Consider the following 20,098-nt stretch of genomic DNA (forward strand, 5'->3'; position numbering starts at 1 on the left):
GGTTTTATCATTAAACCTCTGAGTCTGCTAATGTCAACAGTCCCTTCTATATGGAGTTAGTGGAATTTATGTTTTCATAAAGAAGTAGTATGCTGAGCTTTAAAATTTCCTGCCGGACAATGGAAACCTGTAACTGGATGCAATAGCCTAAGCCTTGCGTAGTATCTGCTGAAGGAGGTGTGTTCAGCGAATGTTCAGCTTTCTTCTCACTCCTAGAAGGGGATTTTCAAGTAGCCACATCCCAGAGAAGGTTCTAGAATGGCCACTGGAGGTTTATGTGTTTTTTCTTTGGGTGAGGAAATACAACTATCCTCACTTGTATCATTTTGTTTTGCCTCGTGCATATGTTCTCATTTGACCAGAATAAAAATCACGTTAGCCCTTATCTCATGGGTGGCTTTCATGCACAATTTAAATCCAATGTAAAATTCATGGGTGGGAATTAACAGGCACTTGCTGAAACATAGTGAAGAACGCATTCCCGTCTTGAAAGCGGTGTTAAATTTAAACATAGATAATATAGAAGCTAAATGAATAAATCTTCCCTAATCAAAATCACTTTCCAAAGATGAAAATTATAGGGCATGCCTTGTTTTAAGGTTGCATTAATAAACAAATAAGGAACAACCCCATTAGAACCGAGCAGTGACAGACGGTGACTTACCAGCACATTAAATCTGACAATTATTAACCACACATGGGAAGATACGGGAGATATTTCAGAGAAGATACAAGTGGCTTTTCCGTTGGAAAAGGTGTTCAGCTTCATGAGTATCATCCACGCGACAGTCACAGTGTCATGGCATCGCACCCACCAGCCACGCTCCAACAGTGCTGAGGAGGATGGGTTACAGACAGGAGCAACACCAGCGAAGCTTAGCAAGACCTTGCCTTCGTGTTAGCTCTTCCACGTCTGTGGACTTAGTGCACAGACACACTCAGGAGCCTCGTGTGTGTGTGTGATGGTGTGTGTGTGACGCTGCAGTGCAGCGGTGCCGCGGGATCCACGTCCAAGCTTGACCTTGGACAAGCTACCGTCTCTCGGGTCTCCGTCTCCCTCTGGACGTCAGGCATGACTGTGCCGCATTTACCTTGGAGCCTGGTGGTCAGGACTGGATGAATCTAATGGCATTTGTCACCTAGTTAGCGTTTTAGAAGACTTGTCTGTTTTTCATTACACGTTGCAGACTTGTTTGCAAGAGCAGGATTTTGTACACAACTATTTGTCCATAAAGACTGCTTAAGTGAATTCCCTGTATTGCTGCAATGGAATGCTAAGAATTCGTTTTGAAGGCAGGAGCTTGTATGAACTGCAGCCCAGCATGTGTTGTGGAATGAAAACTCACAGGGCGCAAAGCCCACGAGTGTCGCTGTGTGTACACTTTGAAGGCGTTTCTACACAGACGCTGGTCAGTGTTGGAGGAGCAGGGAGGACAGGCAAGGCCCCTGGGGCCGGGGGAGGGATTTCTTCTCCACGCTGTGGCCTGGGGGTACCTAAGGATCCTGCCCCCCTTGAAATTCACCGTCCGTGTTTATATCCACCGAGTGTTCGTGGAGAGCCCGCAGAGGCTGTGGCTGGGCGGAGCTGACACTCCCAGCACAGGACAGACATCCCGCGAGGCCAGCAGAGAGGACCTGGGGCGGATCCGTGGGAAAGGAGTGGGCAGAGAGACACTCGGGGGAGAGGAGAGGCGTCCTGGGATCAGATAGCCCTTCCATCCAGGAACCTGGTGGAGACAGAATCTCCACCAGCAGCGATTCTGCGGCAGGAAGCGCAGGTCCCGCCTGGAAAGAGGCAACAGGTCTCCTTCCCGAGACGTGTGCAGAGCCTGGCAGGACCCTGGGGACTGTTGGTTGCTGGGAATGCGTCGTCTGTCCTCCTAAGAGAAAGTGTGGAACTGGGGTGGTCAGGGAACCCATCTGCCCAAGGCGGGTTATTGGTCTCATTTTGCTCTTGCTGTGTGGTGAGCAGGAGGGGGCTCTGCCTGCGATCTCTGAATCCTGCCCACTCGTGCAGATCAGCCCCTCCGCCCCGCCCCCGCCCCCGTGCGGCTCCATGGGGACCCCTCCTCCCCAGGCCTCGCCGAGGTCTGCTGCCTCAGCACTTTAAGGGGAGGCAGTCTGTCTGCTAGAAGCCTCCCTGGAAGCCACGTCTGCATGGTGATGGATGGGGCTAATCCCCTGTCGTTTCATGGGAGATTTACATGCATAAGTCTCATTAGTGCTAATGGGAGTTTCTTGCATAAATCTTGCATGGAGAAGGTAAGGAAAAAACGGTTTTCTTCTGTCTGGGTTTCCTTGCTCAAGGCTTCTCCCTGCAGTCTGGGGCTGGCTTGGATGTCTTACCACACGCCTTGCACCGAAGCTGAAGCTGCGGGGGCTCTTCATTTACGTGGAAATGGACCCTAAACGGGGTTCTGAACTCACAGGTTTAAACACCTCCCCCTTGCGCCATCATCCTCCCAAGTACAGATACCCAATTAGTGCCGCTGAGCCAACCAATTTCCATGTGTCAGTTGTACCTGCTGTGAATGTCATTCTGCTCCGTGACAACAGGGCTGGCGTCCCAAAATAGAGGTGGGGGAGGGGAGGAGCACGGAGTCCTTGTTGTGAACTGAGTTATTTTTAAAGAGCCCGTGGATCCTGGGCCTGTTTAAAGAGCCAGCCCGTCCCTGCAGCCAAGCTTGAGTGTGCAGGGAGGGAGACTAGACTGGCCCCTGTCACTCAGTCACCATCCCTGCCGTCAGGTCTGTTACATCCTGGGTCCCTTTGTAAAATCAAGGCAAGAGGACATCTGAACCGACAGACACGGTCTTAATTCCACCCTGCGTCTGAGCAGGAGACTGGCACTTTTCAAACCCTGTTGAATATTTTGTTATTATTTTGATCGTATGCTGGTTGCCCATCATATCCACACCCAGCTGTGCATTCTGTTGTGGGAGTTGGGAGATTCTTGGGGGGAGTTTTGACATCATATAGTTCACTTTATTTGTATTTAAACACTTGCATATGTAGCTGCTGACAAAAATTAACTTCGGGTACATCTAGTTCTGATGGTGAGTCACAAGTACGGTGGCTTTAACTTACAAAGAAACCTTTGCTTTGTAACTTTGTCCATGATTTACACACAGATGTTAACAGCAGATATCGTCTTACTATTTTCTTATCTGTTCAGTTCAGTTCAGTCGCTCAGTCGTGTCCGACTCTTTGCGACCCCATGAATTGCAGCACGCCAGGCCTCCCTGTCCATCACCAACTCCCGAAGTCTACCCAAACCCGTGTCCATCGAGTTGGTGATGCCATCCAACCATCTCATCCTCTGTCATCCCCTTCTCCTCCTTCCCCCAATCCTACCCAGCATTAGGGTCTTTTCCAATGAGTCAACTCTTCGCATGAGGTGGCCAAAGTATTGGAGTTTCAGCTTCAACATCAGTCCTTCCAATGAACACCCAGGATTGATCTCTTTTAGGATGGATTGATTGGATCTCCTTGCAGTCCAAGGGACTCTCAAGAGTCTTCCCCAACACCACAGTTCAAAAGCATCAATTCTGTGGCGCTCAGCTTTCTTCACTGTTCAACTCTCACATCCATACATGACCACTGGAAAAACCATAGCCTTGACTAGATGGACCTTTGTTGGCAAAGTAATGTCTCTGCTTTTAAATATGCTATCTAGTTTGGCCATAACCTTCCTTCCAAGGAGTAAGCGTCTTTTAATTTCATGGCTGCAGTCACCATCAGCAGTGATTTCTTATCTGTTCATGTATACGTAAATGTATAACACATTCATGCACGAAAGCAACACATATGTGGGTGAGACAGACAGGTTAATAAAAGATTGGCTCAGTGGTAAGGAATCCACCTGCAATGTAGCCCATGTGGGTTTGACCCCTGGGTCGGGAAGATGCCCTGGAGGAGAAACTGGACCCCCACTGTAGCGTTCTTGCCTGGAGAGCCCATGGACAGAGGGGCCTTGTGGGCTCCAGCGCATGGGGTCACAACTAAACAACAACAACAATAGGGAAAAGAGATAGCAAAATAATAACTTAAAATGTTTCATCCAGGAAACCAATACTTCAGTTAGTTAAGTTAACAGCACAAGAAAAGTACCTGTCTGGGCTTTTTCTTCAGTCATTCATCTTCTAGGGAAAAAAAAAAATTCTGTTTGATGGACTCATTCTCTGTTAACCAAAATGGTAAAAACCATGTCTTCCTATCTATTCCCATGTGCTCCTGTCTAATCAAATGCCCCTTCAGTCAAACTGGGACCTCATCTTCTCTGGAGATTACTTGTAAATTGATGTTCATTTTTACCAATGTGTGGATAACTGGATACCTTTTGTGTGTCCACAGCCATTTATTCGCTTATTTAACATTTATCACTGAGCACCCCTGAAGGGACGGGCACCCCCAGATGCTGGGGACCCCACAGAGAGCAGAGCAAAGCCCCTGTGCTCACCGAGCTCGGTTTTACGGAAGACGGGTGCAAAGGGGAGGGTGGCAGGGCAGCAGAGGAATCCATCTGGGGTGGAGGGGTCTCCTGCGCGGGAGGGCGCGGGGCTCTGCTGCAGACAGAGGCAGCCTCGAGGGAGCAGATGTGGTTCAGGCAGGCACAGCTTCAAGACACAGGGAGACAGACAGGGCGCAGAAGCCTGGGAGCTGGGGCCACTGTCTTGAGCCGTTCCTGTCTTACTGACAAGGTGTTCAGTTCAGTTCAGTCACTCAGTCGTGTCTGACTCTTTGTGACCCCATGGACCGCAGCACGCCAGGCTCCCCTGTCCGTCACCAATGCCCAGAGCTTGCTCGAACTCATGTCCATTGAGTCGGTGATGCCATCCAACCATCTCATCCTCTGCCATCCCCTTCTCCTGCCCTCAATCTTTCCCAGCATCAGGGTCTTTTCCAATGAGTCAGTTTGCATGAGGTGGCCAAAGTATTGGAGTTTCAGCTTCAACATCAGTCCTTCCAATGAACACTCAGGACTGATCTCCTTTAGGATGGACTGGTTAAATCTCCTTGCAGTCCAAGGGACTCTCAAGAGTCTTCTCCAACACCACAGTTCAAAAGCATCAATTCTTCAGTGCTCAACTTTATTTACGTTCCACCTCTCACAGTCATACATGATGAGGTGAGGCCAGGCCATTCCTGGGCTTGAGGGGAGGAAGACCCGGGTGTGGGGGAGGATCAGGTGTGACTGAGGGAAGGAAGGAGGGATGGAGACTTTGAGTCACCAGCAGGGTTTCCGTGACGTCAGGTCACCTGAGACGGGGCTGGAGGGGTTCAGGGAGGTGGAGGGCAGACTGCCAGGTGAGGGGCTGCAGGGGGCAGAGCCTGGTGGTGGGGAGCACAAAGGATGCCCAGTTGCCTGGCTTCGAGCTCCAGAGGCCGCTGTTGGGGTGATTTCCAGGATGAGGCATGAGGGGTGAGCTCAGGAGGGGGACAGTGGCCAGTCCGTGAGGCTTAGGAACTGAGTGAGGGTCACCCGAGAACCTGGAGGGAGGTGCTGACCTCGAGGCCGCGGGAGGTCAGAAGGGCAGAGCGGGCCGAGGGCCTGAGAAGTCCACTTCCCCCAGCACTGACCATGGATAAGGAAAGAGCCAGCAATTTCACCGGATGACCGCTGCGATTGAGCACCAACTGTAGCTAACATGCTAGAGCTGGGCTCCTAAGAAAATGCAGGGGTCGCTGTGACTAAATGTACGATGTGCAACCTAGTGACTCTGGGCACTGAATCGGTCAATGGCTCAGCAAAGTGTCACGTGAGTCACAGAGGTCATTCACATCATTTGCCCTTCAAATGTCCTTCATAATCTACACCTGTCCTTGCCTTGAAAACAAAGTCCACAGTTCAAGTTAACATAAGCAAAAGTGAAAGGCTCTCAGTCGTTTGCGACTCTTTACAACTAACCATGGACTATACAGTCCATGGACATCTCCAGGCCAGAATACTGGAGTGGGTAGACATTCCCTTCTCCAGGGGATCTTCCCAACCCAGGGATCAAACCCAGGTCTCCCACGTGGCAGGCAGATGCTTTACCACTGAGCCACCTGGGACACCCTGGTTGTTTGGTGACAAACCTAAAGGGAAGGAGGGTGGCTTCATGAAACAGTTCCTTACAAGAATTTAAATAAACGCAGTCCTTTCACCCTGAGATCTCAGCAGAAAGCGAGAACCTTCCCTCGGGGGAGATTGTCAGGTTCTAGGCAACCACATCCGAGGGCTCCAATGGGAAGATGGTTGTTGAGAAAGATGTTGGCTGGAGCAATGGCTGACGACTGCCTGACACCATCTGCTTCAGCTGCAGGACGCAGGTCCCCCGAGCCCCGCCCTCCTCCAACAGCCCACCAGTGCGCCACGGGGGCGTCCCCCTCCGGGAAGCAGGGGAGCTGGTCCATGGCAGCCGCACTGTGCTCCTGCTGCTGGGGGTGGGGTGTCCCGCCCCCAACACCCTTCCCCAGAGCGTAAAGACACGGCTATGCTGGAGGAAACCGTTTGGTAAAAGACAAAGGACGTCTTTGTAAAACTGAGAGTCACTGAGGCATGAGCCAGCATTAACTTCCGTTCAGCCCACGATGTGCAGAGCGGAGCAGACTCTCCCCGCCATCCCAGCGTGAAGCCCCGAGGTGGGCCTGCCCCACAGGGGATGCTGGGCTGGGTGGGCAGGTGTCCCTGAGAAACCCAGGCAGCACAGGCATCATCTTCACCAAGAGCCACCAATCACACCAACAGGAAATCCGTGCGTGTGTCTTAATTCCTGCCTTTACTCAAAGCTTTAGTTGAATTAAAAAGAACAAGTTACCAGCAACAAAACTATTAATGCAACAGTGGTGTGTTTTTATGTTCACTTACTATGTGAAATTTTTGTAGAATGAACCCCAGGTCCTTTGGATTTTTAGATAAGTGCATTTTTACAAGCAAGCCTTCGAGAGAAGGTGATACCATCAAAACTGTGTTCTTCAAGATGACTTATCCTATTTTTCCTTTTGGCTCATTTGACTGTCCCCATTTTTTCCTGTTTTGAAGCACATTTGTTACTGTGGATATGTTGTTGGCATTAGTGATTGAACAAATACAATAAAATAATTAGCTGATCGTTGAGTGGTTTTGACCTGAAATTGATAGAATGATAGGTGAATTAGAAGATATTGACATCTAATAGGAAATAATTTTACTTCGGAGTGGCAAATAACTACCCCATCCCATGACCTGCCCCTCATAAATGACTTACTCTTTAGAAACTGACAGAAAATAAAATATCAGTATTTTTCTCAAATAGCTATCACACTTTTTATATGCTCTTTGAGAAGAGGTTAATTGATTAAAAGGCCATGTTTCAAGTTCCTTCCAGAACTTGAAAATGTGAATAAAAAATTCACTTGCAATTGATTTTCTGACCTGGATGCACACAGCTGCACATTTTACACACCCAGCTCACTTCTGGGCAGGACGATGTCCCGGACCGTCAGCCGCTTCCCTGGACCCTCTGGCTCCAGAGGCCGCGTGGACCCGAGTGGGGAAGGGTCCTCTGCAGGCTCCCCTCCTGGCCCCTCCCCTCCAGTCACCCCGCCCCCCGTGTCCAGGGGACACGTGTTCACAAGGACTCGCTGGATGGATCACGTGTGTGTAGGTGTGCGTGTTGGATGCACACGGACTTTAGCTCCTTCCCCACGAGTCCAGCAGAGGCAGGTGAAGTGCTAGCGGAGAAGGTTACCCTGCAGGTGGACCCTGGTCCCCAAACACAGAACCTGGTGATGCCAGACCAACCCAGAAATCTGGGCAAACACAGTGAGACCGGAACCCTGCCACCTGCACAGGTCACCAGCTGTGACCAGCTCGTACTGCAGACGGGGTGCCCCACAAGGTTCACTCACAGACGAGTTTCACTCACACTCACACTTTGACTCACACACTTGCACACACTCGCACATGGACACTCGCACACTCACACACACGTTGGGTCCAAAGTCCCAACTATTCCTCAGCAACAAGCATGCTCATCCATGATGAGCCACGTTTCCCCATCCGTAGGATCAACTTTGAATCGTCCTTCAGAGGCTAAACTTGCGGTTTTATAACAGTAGCAAGTGGAGATTCCCACTGATTGACTAGTGTATGAACCAGAAGTTTGTCCATAAACAAGTAAAGGGCATACGTAGATCTTCATCAGCTGTCACTGTGATGCTGTGAGGACTAAATGCCACAGTGTTTGTGAGAGAGAGTGTTCCCCAACAGTACTCACCAAGAGCAGGAAAAGCACTCGGTGAAACGCTGTCCTCTCGACAAGTGTTCCCTGGCCGCTGGCCAGGCAGGCCGGGACCGTGAGGATGGACGGGACACAGAGCAGAGGCCCTGTACTGACCGCAGGGCGGGGTAAACAGCTCAGCGCAGGATGCTGGGCGGTGGTACTGGACGCTTGGTGGTCCCCGCCCTCCCTTTCCTGACCCCGCCTTATTCCCGGGGCAGGGGTGGGGGGTGCCCAAGCCTCAGTACCCCCACTTTGTGCTGGGTCCATTCTCCTCTGCTGGATCCCCCGGGAATAAGACGGGGTCAGGAAAGGGAGGGCGGGGACAGCAAAGGGTCCCAGAGAGCTGGCGGGTCCTTCAAAGCAGGTTGATCCGAGGGGGAGCTGGGCCTCCTCACGAATGACCCTGCAGGCACGTCGGAGCTTCGACTGCATTCTGAAGGTTGCAGGGGCATACACGTGGCCGGCCTGTGACTGAGGCCACAGCAGACGAATCAAAGAGGGGGCGATATAGCTGGTGGCAGGACCAACAGCAAGACTGCACGCGGGAGCACAGACGGATGAATATGGCCCCTGACCACGCGGCAGGCGGAGCCCTGCCACCTGAGAGGCCCCCTGGAACCCAGAAGGGCAGGTGGAGGAGGGATGGGGGGGAGATGCAGGCGTCCAGGTCCTGGGAAGAAGGCTAGTCGGTCACTCATACGCGTGGGAGTCTCCACTCAGCCAAGGACGCCCTTCAAGTCACGCGCTTGATGTGAGATGTGTTTGGGAGGCAGAGATGTGCAGACTAGTTGATGTGGGGACTTGACAGGAAGGGAGGAACGGACGGTGACTGTGTTTCCAACGTGAACAGGTGTGTGGACAGATTCGGCTCCCTGGGTACTGAAGGCATCGGGGAGAAAGGGAAGGGTGGAAGCTGGGGGCTCCAGGCCGACCTGGGCAGCCCTCAGTCTGACGTCAAGTTCAGGGTATATCCTGTGTCTGGACATCTGAACTGAATTGTGTCGATACCGACAGTCTTTTTTGAGGGAATTTCTGCTCAGTGTTTGTCGGACTTTTAGAAATTTCTGTAAGAGAACACAGTAAGTTTTAGCCCTCTGTCTTGTTTTTAAAATGAGAGGAACTGAACAGCTCGCCTGCAGGCACTTAGAGGCCTGATCAGCCCTCCCAGCGCCTACCTGTGAGTGCTCCCTGCTCAGGTCCTAAAGGAGCTGGCACGGTTATCTGTCAGAATCAACCCCTCCTTACCGCGATGTGACTGCGAATAGAAGTTCAAATGGGACGCTGAGTGGGGGAGGGGGGGTCCTCACTGAGCCCCCCCAGAGCGTCCACGGTGCGCACACCTCCCACCAGGGGTTGGCAAGTCGTTCAATTTTCTGTGTCTTCCAGGGCGCCTGGATGCCAGACAAAGCGGCCGGGACAGGGAGTTGTCTTTATCCCAAGATCCCCCACTCCCTATCATTTCTGTTAGAACATGAAAGTGAAGCTGTTAGTCACTCAGTCATGTCCGACTCTCTGTGACCCCATGGGCTGTAGCCCTCCAGGCTCCTCTGTCCATGGGATTCTCCAGGTAAGAATACTGGAGTGGGTCGCCATGCCCTCCTCCAGGGGATCTTCCTGACCCAGGGATCGAGCCTGGGTCTCCTGCATTGCAGGCAGATTCTTTACCATCTGAGCCACCAGGGAAGCCCCTGTAGCCAGGTGAAACCTAGAATATTTTTAAAATGTTAATTCCTTTTGTCACCTTCAAGTACTGAAAAACGAGACTATTTTTCTCTCGATGCCAAAGTGCTTTTCACTCGGTAGCCCTGCGCCCAGCCTGGCCTGGAGGCCCCGGGTCGGGTGGAGTCCTGCCTTGCTGCCCTGGGACACGGAGATGGGGGGCACCGCTTGTCCACTGTACCAACCACTGCGCCCTGGAAAGCTCACTGAATCTGAGCCCCTGCCTTTGCCTACTCTTTTAAAAAGATGGGTTAACGGGATCCGATTTGCCTCAGTCTTGAGTGTTCCCCCCACACCCAGGGCCTCCCCTCCTGCCGTTTTCTCTGCGTCTCTTCATTGTCGCAACTGCAGGGATGTCGTGAGGATGATCCCAGGGGCCCGAGGCGCCCTGGGGCCGAGGACGCTGACAGTCCATGCCCCTGAAAGCCATGGAAACACAAGCTTTAACTTGGAAAGCAAGAGGCTTGTCAGAAATTAGTAGCCTGCTGTTTATTGGAGCTGGTGATGGAAGGTCCACACATTTCAGAAAGTCCGTCATAGACATATTCAATGTGCCATGTGCTCACACGGGTCCAACCCTTTGCAACCCCATGGACTGTAGCCCACCAGGCTCCTCTGTCCGTGGGATTCTCCAGGCAAAGATACTGGAGTGGGTTGCCATTCCCTCCTGCAGGGGATCTTCCCGGCCCAGGGACTGAACCCGGGTCTCCTGTGTCTCCCTGCGTTGCAGGCAGGTGCTTACCCACTGAGCCGTCAGGGAAGTCAAGAAATACTCAACACAAAGCCAGAATAATCGAGAAATAGCCGTGTCCTCCCCACGTGAGACACTAGAAACCAATGCTTTCATCAGAGTGTAATATAGATTTTACAAATCTGATTTAATTTTGAAAAGTGAAGACATTTTGGCCAGGTACCCATTAATGCTGAGCTGTATGGTCACTCTGGTTAGTAGTCAAAACAGAGACATAGCTTAAGGCCAGCTGAATGTATAACTAAAATGATACATAAATCAGATTGGTTCAGACTGCCTCATCATTTCCCATTAACTTACACTGTACTTTCAGGGATGTTATTACACATTCACGAGCTTCCACCTCAATATACTTTTGAAGAAATCAACATCTGTGACTCCTGCATAATTTCTAAGGATGCACATTCAGCTTACAAATACCTTTCTAACAAAGCTAAGAAGAAAATATCTTAAACTGATTTATATTTGTTTAAATCAGTTAGGCCAATTGCTGCCTCTTATTTCTTGACATGAATCTTTAGCGTTAAGAACAACAGCTGGCAAAGAGTAGGCCTTCAGTTTGTATTTACAGAGTGAAGATATAGGAATGAGTGAGTGACCACATAATAGGTGCGGATCAGAGGTTAGAAACAAAATATGAATCTGGATATTTTAAGACATGCTGAATCATACACTGTAATTGGTACTTCACCAGAAGGTGATCTGTGCTTGGTACCCTGCCTCAGAAGGGAAGAAGTAACTTAAACAAATTATGAAATACGCAAATAAGCATGTATAAATGTTACATGAGCAATTAGTAAGTCATGGAGTGATTATGTGTATTTACTTTTGTATCATCCTACATCTAGAAATAGGTGTTTGGTCAAGATATATTGACATATCGACAATTGTCAGATGCCAGTAATTTTCTAAGTTATGTGCAATTCTTCAGTTGGCAGTTTTGAAGATAATTTATTAGATCTATTTTTAATGGAATACAACCTAGATTGTCTCATGCACAGGAAGGTAATTCTAACACATCACACCAAGCACGGAGAGCCTATTAGGTGAAGCTATAACACACTGACGTGTGTGTACCTGCATACACAACTATGATGTGGGCATGGTCACGTGTGTGTCAGCCAGGCATTCACAGAACTTACCGTCACTTTAGTCTAAAGTGGAAACGATTGCCTTGGGTGATTACACATCTTTACAAAATCAACTTTCGCTTTGTGATACGTTTAGAACAGGGTCCTTCACTCTGAGCTGTCGAGTACCTAGAAGCGTTTTCAAAAATTCTAAAATTCTACAGCTGAAAAAAACTTTTAAAAAACTTCCATTTTACAGATAAGGAAATTGAAGTTCAAAGGGACTTCCTCAAAAAAAAAAAAAAATCCATTTAATCGCCCTCCTCTCGGGAGGGGTCCCAGACTCCACACTGCCCTAGACAGACCACCAGTCATCTCAGGGCTGTGTGTGAACCCCTCCAGGAGCCTCAGGCCACTGACACGGCTTCTCATCCCAGCCGCGCCATTCCAGTGACAGTAGGGTCTCCCCAGGCCGTCCACACCGCGAACGGAAGCTCTGGGCTGGCCGGTCTGGACCCTTGGCTGGCTTGGCCATGTTAAGCCAGCCTCTGAAGGATGTTGCTGCTGATTATAGGGCATCTTTCCTGTACATTACACTCTTAATATGCATCCCTGATATACGAACATAGTCAGTCCATATCTGACTACTGCTTTCTGTCACATGATGTTCAGTTCAGTTCAGTTCAGTCATTCAGTGGTGTCCGACTCTTTGCGACCCCATGAACCGCAGCACGCCAGGCCTCCCTGTCCATCACCAACTCCTGGAGTCCACCCAAACCCATGTCTATTGAGTCAGTGATGCCATCTGACCATCTCATCCTCTGTCTTCCCCTTCTCCTCCTGCCCTCAATCTTTCCCAGCATCAGGGTCTTTTCAAATGAGTCAGCTCTTCCCATTAGGTGGCCAAAGTGTTGGAGTTTCAGCTGCAACATCAGTCCTTCCAATAAACACCCAGGACTGATCTCCTTTAGGATGGACTGGTTGGATCTCCTTGCAGTCCAAGGGACTCTCAAGAGTCTTCTCCAACACCACAGTTCAAAAGCATCAATTCTTCAGTGCTCAGCTTTCTTTATAGTCCAACTCTCACATCCATACATGACCACTGGAAAAACCATAGCCTTGACTAGATGGACCTTTGTTGGCAAAGTGATGTCTCTGCTTTTTAATATGCTGTCTAGGTTGGTCATAACTTTCCTTCCAAAGAGTAAGCGTCTTTTAATTTCATTGCTGCAATCACCATCTGCAGTGATTTTGGAGCCCAGAAAAATAAAGTCAGCCACTGTTTCCACTGTTTCCCCAGCAGCACCGTTTAATAAGCTGACATAGTTCACAGAAGCCTACTTAGTACACCCTCTTATCAGCATGTTCAGCCAGCTGGCAGGTACCTTCTGTCCTTTCCAACCAAATTTCTGACCGCTTCCTGGCGATGCTGAGGGGAGTTTGCCTGTGTGTGGATTTCCTGCACGCCCCCTCCCTCTGGGGTCCCTGTCTCCTTTGCGCGTGGCTTGACCATTCCTGCTCAGTGAAAACCACTCACCCTTTGAGAGCAAACCCACGAAGGCTGGCTCTGCCCTTCCTTGGGGCGCGGGGGTGCTGGCTTCCTCAGCGGCCACCCCAGGGCTCGGCCAGCAGCCGCACAGGCGGGCGTGTGCGCCTCTCCTCTTAGTGGCCGTGTGGGGGGCAGGGGACAGCCACCCTCCGCAGCAGCAGGGCCGACACAGAGGCCAGCACAGAACCCAGACGCCCCCCACCTCCCGGCCTACGGTCAGGAAGGCTGACCTGATTAGCGATGGCCTGCCGTGGCCCCTGACCCGGGGCCGGAAGACGGACCTCTGAAAGCAGCTGCAGCAGTCCGGTGAAAAGCTGCATTTCCAGTGAGGCCAGGGCTCTTGGTGGGTGGTGAGAAATAAGCACCTGGGATCACCCGGGGGGCTCACGTGTTCCTTCCCCCCTAACCCCCCACCCCTGATGCTTTCCTCCCAGCCCCTGCCCCAGGGCAGGTGGGATTCGGGGTCCAAGATCAGCACGCTCCGCAGAAACCCACCCAACCCTCCTCAGACCCGGTCAGGTGAACAGCAGAGGACACGGACGTGATCTGACTCTCACCCACAGGGAGCCTGCAGAAAGGCTGGTTCAGATCGACAAAGGTCACGTGTGGCGGGGACAGGACAGTGGGGCTGGCCTGGTTTTGTTCCATCAGCGAAACTGGAAATCAGACGTTAAACCCTAATGCAGAGCCCAGCTCACCGCGGTGCCCAATGAGGTCTAAGCACATGGGGCTGGGTGCTGCCCCGTCTCAAAGCCCCGGGTGTGAGGAGACATGCCCTCACCCAGCTGCCGGCTTCTCCGTCCCTCCCTGAGGCTCTGCCTGTCTGTCCTACTCAGGCACGTAACTGATTGGTTTAGATTTTTGTTTTGCTTCCTGTATCTTGCTCTGAGTATGGGGTTTGCATAGAATTGCCATAGGTCACACTACCTTTTTAAAAACCTATCCCGAGTGCAGGTCTGGGAGCTGGGGTGACAGGAATGTTGTATGTAAATGTATGTAAATGGAGCTCATGCCCCGTGGCAGCCTGGGTGAGTCAGGTGGCTGTCCATCCTCACAGGTCAGCCCGCTGGGAGCCCCCGGGGCTGCCAGCTCTGATGGCTGCTGCATATTTATGTACCCGTTGAAAACAATCTGATAGCTGTTCTTAAGAGATCTCAAAATTCCCCCAGTCTATTCCTCTTGATGCTGGTGATCTTCCAAGTTATCTCTGCCTTCTTTTATGTAGAAAGCAGCCTGGATGTTTCTTACATGTGCTGGGTTTTAAGGTGGTTTCAATTCAATAGATAGCACAGGGCACTTTTCGCTGTGAAACACCGTGCTGGGGAAATGCGACGTGGCTCACGTTTCAGGATCCCGCAGTTCAGTAGGCGGCACTGCCGTGGTGCTGGAGCTCAGAGCTCAGATGGGGAGCGCTCCATGTTCATGTTGGTTTGGGGATGGACCACTCCAGGACTCTGAGCAGAAGGGCCTTCTCAGCTGGACTCTGCTAAGCCTCCGCTGAGAGAGTCCCACCTCACTCCATCCTGACTGTCACCTCACTTCAGCCATCTTATAGGTGGGGTTTCTGCACAAGATTTAAAAATGCGTTCCCATCGTGAAAACAACGAAGCATTGAGGATGGCTGAGACTCAGGGGTTGCCGGGGCAGAGACGGTGCGGCCCAGAGCCCAGAATGCGGGGAGGGGGATGTAGTAGGAACAGGGGGAGGTCAAAGGGGAACTTGAGAGTCATCTCAGAGCTGAGATGGAAAGACTTCAAAACCTCGCAGCTGACTGAAAACTCCAAGGGGCGTGGAGAGAGTGAACGGTGGTTTTCCGCTCGAGGAAAGTGACCGCGAAGGTCAGGATGGTGTGGACAAGCCTGGGCGCTACGTCTGAGGAGCCCCTGATTTCTGGGTTGAGGGATGGGGCAGACGCTTGAAATTCAGGAGAAACATGATGGAAAAACAGGCTTGGAGGTAAAAGTCTGTGTTGTTTAATTGAAGGTAAAAGTTAAATTCACGCAGTGAAAGAAATTGCCAAGGATGAGACGTGAGGCTCAGGAACAGAATCTTGCGGGTGTCTCAATTTGGGGAGAGGAAGCACAGCTTGGAAATTAGGCGGTGAGTTGCGTCAGCTGCAGAAAGAAGGGGCTCCCAGGCCAGTAAGAGGACCCATGTGTCCGGTGCTGCCTGAGAAAGACTCAGGGTTTGGTGGGCTTGAGGAATCACCTCAGTCAGAGCAGACAGACGGGAGACACAATATGTTAACGCTGTGTCTGCAGTCAAGATCAAAAACTTCAGAACTATTTGAAATTGGCATTTGTTTTGAGGCAAGTATTTTTAAATCAATGTAAAATATCTTCTCAGTAGAGAGTCCAAGTTTGCCAGATATAAGGAAAGCAAGTTGGCAAGAAAGCGTTTGCCTTGAATTTTTGTTTTAATTGAGAGACTTTAAAATTAGGTGGTTTCGAAGATTCCTAAGGCAGCCAATCATGTTTAATTTTATCAGAGCTTCACGTTTCTCTTTGGAGAAGGCAATGACACCCCACTCCAGTACTCTTGCCTGGAAAATCCCATGGACGGAGGAGCCTGGTAGGCTGCAGTCCATGGGGTCGCTAAGAGTCGGACACAACTGAGCGACTTCACTTTCACTTTTCACTTTCATGCATTGGAGAAGGAAATGGCAACCCACTCCAGTATTCTTTTCTCAAGAATCCCAGGGACGGCAGAGCCTGGTGGGCTGCCATCTATGGGGTTGCACAGAGTCGGACACGACTGACGTGACTCAGCAGCAGCACGTTTCTCTTCAAAGGCTGGTCTCACCTCAGGAAACATACCCCGTGTTGTTTTTAACGGCTGTGGGTAAAAGTGCGGGTTGGTTGTGAGTCTGGACGCTCATCCTTGTCAGAGACCAGAGGGTCCCAGAAGCTCCGAGGTCGAGGAGCGCTCACTAGGAGCTTTCTCAGGCCCCCCGCCACCCGACTGGTCTCTGCCCCGCTGTCTGAAAAACTAAAGGAAACCCTGTGTCTTCAGGGACCAGACCCTGTCTCCCCAGCGCGAGGGTCCCCTCTGCCCCAAGTCCTCTGAGCCGAGCAAGAGCTTCACACGCGGGCCCACCGGGGTGGAGACAGGAACGCCGTCTGCACAGCTCTGCGTGGATGCCCCAGACTCAGGACACAGACAGACTGCAGAGGTGGGGACCCACAGGCAGGACCCAGACTCGGGACACAGACAGACTGCGGGTGTGGGGACCCACAGGCAGGGCCCAGACTCGGGACACAGACAGACTGCGGGTGTGGGGACCCACAGGCAGGACCTAGGCCACCGTGGGTGAGATGCCACTTCTTTTATTGGCGATCTGTACGCGGCAGAGTGCCTGATGAACTATGGATGGAGGTTCATGACACTGTACAGGAGACAGAAATCAAGACAATCCCCAAGAAAAAGAAATGCAAAAAAGCAAAATGGCTGTCTGAGGAGGCCTTACAAACAGCTGTGAAAAGAAGGTAAGCGAAAAGCAAAGGAGAAAAGAGTTGAATGCAGAGTTCCAAAGAATAGCAAGGAGAGATAATAAAGCCTTCCTCAGCGATCAATGCAAAGAAATAGAGGAAAACAATAGCATGGGAAAGACTAGAGATCTCTTCAAGAAAATTAGAGATACCAAGGGAATATTCATGCAAAGATGGGCTCAATAAAGGACAGAAATGATAGGGACCTAACAGAAGCAGAAGATATTAAGAAGAGGTGGCAAGAATACACAGAAGAACTATACAAAAAAGATCTTCATGACCCAGATAATCACAATGGTGTGATCACTCACCTAGAGCCAGACATCCTGGAATGTGAAGTCAAGTGGGCCTTAGGAAGCATCACTACGAACAAAGCTAGTGGAGGTGATGGAACTCCAGTTAAGCTGTTTCAAATCCTTAAAGATGACGCTGTGAAAGTGCTGCACTCAATATGCCAGCAAATTTGGAAAACTCAGCAGTGGCCACAAGACTGGAAAAGGTCAGTTTTCATTCCAATCCCAAAGAAAGACAATGCCAAAGAATGCTCAAACTACCACACAATTGCACTCATCTCACACGCTGGTCACGTAATGCTTAAAATTCTCCAAGCCAGGCTTCAGCAATACGTGAACCATGAACTGCCAGATGTTCAAGCTGGTTTTAGAAAAGACAGAGGAACCAGAGATCAAATTGCCAACATCTGCTGGATCACTGAGAAAGCAAGAGAGTTCCAGAAAAACATCTATTTCTGCTTTATTGACTATGCCAAAGCCTTTGACTGTGTGGATCACAATAAACTGTGGAAAATTCTTCAAGAGATGGGACTACCAGCCCACTTGACCTGCCTCCTGAGAAATCTGTATGCAGGTCAGGAAGCAACAGTTAGAACTGGATGTGGAACAACAGACTGGTTCCAAATAGGAAAAGGAGTACGTCAAGGCTGTATACTGTCACCCTGCTTATTTAACTTATATGCAGAGTACATCATGAGAAATGCTGGGCTGGAGGAAGCACAAGCTGGAATCAAGATTGCTGGGAGAAATATCAATAACCTCAGATATGCAGATGACACCACCCTTATGGCAGAAAGTGAATAAGAACTAAAGAGCCTCTTGATGAAAGTGAAAGAGGAGAGTGAAAAGGTTGGCTTAAAGCTCAACATTCGGAAAACTAAGATCATGGCATCCGGTCCCATCACTTCATGGTAAATAGATGGGGAAACAGTGGAAACAGTGTCAGACTTTATTTTTCTGGGCTCCAAAATCACTGCAGATGGTGATTGCAGCCATGAAATTAAAAGATGCTTACTCCTTGGAAGGAAAATTATGACCAACCTAGACAGCATATTACAAAGAAGAGACATTACTTTGCCAACAAAGGTCCGTCTAGTCAAGGCTATGGTTTTTCCAGTGGTCATGTATGGATGTGAGAGTTGGACTATAAAGAAAGCTGAGCACCGAAGAATTGATGCTTTTGAACTGTGGTGTTGGAGAAGACTCTTGAGAGTCCCTTGGACTGCAAGGAGATCCAACCAGTCTATCCTAAAGGAGATCAGTCCTGGGTGTTTATTGGAAGGACTGATGTTGCAGCTGAAACTCCAACACTTTGGCCACCTAATGGGAAGAGCTGACTCATTTGAAAAGACCCTGATGCTGGGAAAGATTGAAGGCAGGAGAAGAAGGGGACAGCAGAGGCTGAGATGGTTGGATGGCATCACTGACTCAATGAACATGGGTTTGAGTGGACTCCGGGAGTTGGTGATGGACAGGGAGGCCTGGTGTGCTGCGGTTCATGGGGTCACAAAGACTCGGATACAACTGAGTGACTGAACTGAACTGAACTGACGCAGCAAGAGAATCTGAGGGTCTCTCAGGACACGCGGGTGTGGTCCAGCCTTTCCCAGAGGCTCGCGCCTGCACAGAGCTCACCCAGGGCCACAGAAATGCCTCAGGCCCTCTGCCCTGGCGTCCCTGCCTTGTCCCCCTGAGGCCCTTCCACCCCCACCACCACTGCGGACCTGCACCCAAGCCCCCTCTCTCCACGCCGTGATCCGGCTCTGACCCTCAGGGATTCACTGTGGAAGCCACAACTCCTGTGTGCCGCCTGATTTATCTCAGTCTAGGTTCCCACTATAGAACTTAATCCTCCCTTGGGTCATGGAGAAGGCTCAGACTGACAAGGAACTGTGGGAAAGAAAGATAAAAAAAATGATATTCCAAGATGTACTATTTGCAGGTCACATCCCACCATTCCACAGAGACAGCTGGACAGTTTCTTGGGCCTGATCTGAGGGTTTAAGAGCAATCTGAAATTTGCCTAAAATGCCCCTCAGCCTGGAAGGTGGAGCCGGGGTCACGGGCCTCATGGTTGGATGTGACTGTGACCTTTGACCTTTAGCTCCATCAGAGTGAACAGCCCCCAAAGAGGTTATCAGTAGTGGCTTTGAAGTAAGAGCTGGGAAGGGAGTAAGAGGGGTCAGGTGGGGTGGGGCCAGAGTCCTGGGATCCCAGTGTTGGAAACGCGTTCCCCAGTGGGCCAGCCTGGCTGAGCGGCCGAGGGGCGGAGCCAGGAGACCCATGCGTGTGCTCAGAGGCTGGGGCAGCCCTGGGCCTAAACAACAGGGTCAGTGTCTCACTGTTTGGAGGACGGACTGGTACCCGGGACCCAAGCGCAGGCTGGGCTGGTTCCTTCCGAGGCCATGAGGAGGAGGAGGTGCCCCAGGCCCCTCCTCCAGCTTCTGGGCTTTGCTGACGACCTTCAGTGTCCTTGTAGATGCATCGCCAGAGCCCTGAGTAACGGTCACAAGACCCTCTCCCTGCCGGCATCGCTGTGTCCAAGTTCCCCTTTTTATAGGAACACCAGTGATGCTGGAGTGGGCCCACCCTACCCTGTGAGTCCTCACCCTCACTTGGCCTGCAGCAGCTCTGGTTACAGTCAAGGTCACGCTCCCAGGTCCCAGGACTGGGACTTCCACCCACAACCTTTTGAGACCCAACTCAACCCTGGCAGTCAGGTTGAGTGAGACGTTTACAGACCTTGATGCTGATGATGGTGATTCCACAGCAGAGAAAGCCGGTCCTACGTGGGTCTTGTGCTGGGCATCTTAGCCGTCACCTCATTTAATTTCCCACCACCTAACAGGCAGGAATTAGACCCACGTCAGGAAGAGAACCCGGGACTCGGAGCAGCTGGGTCCACAGACCTCAGGCCTGGGGGGTCACTGATCAAGGCAGAACCCGAGGCTGTTTGACAAAGACCGACTCGCTCACCCCACT

At 50.8% G+C, this 20,098-nt stretch overlaps 1 protein-coding gene and 1 long non-coding RNA gene across 2 annotated transcripts in view; one reads left to right on the top strand and one right to left on the bottom strand.

The window, feature by feature from the left end:
• The window catches only part of MYT1L (myelin transcription factor 1 like), a 176,859-nt gene that overhangs the window by 16,926 nt on the left and 139,835 nt on the right, over window positions 1–20,098 (top strand). The gene's annotated exons all lie outside the window — the stretch shown is intronic.
• On the bottom strand, window positions 15,288–17,628 carry LOC145541016 (uncharacterized). Its single transcript, XR_014078719.1, has 2 exons — window positions 16,603–17,628; window positions 15,288–16,499 (listed from the first exon to the last, which is right to left on the bottom strand). It is a non-coding gene; the product is annotated as an uncharacterized LOC145541016 (long non-coding RNA).

The sequence above is a fragment of the Giraffa tippelskirchi genome, chromosome 1, assembly GCF_054371585.1.
Source record: "Giraffa tippelskirchi isolate mGirTip1 chromosome 1, T2T-mGirTip1v1.2.pri, whole genome shotgun sequence".
NCBI classification, from domain to species: Eukaryota; Metazoa; Chordata; class Mammalia; order Artiodactyla; family Giraffidae; genus Giraffa; species Giraffa tippelskirchi.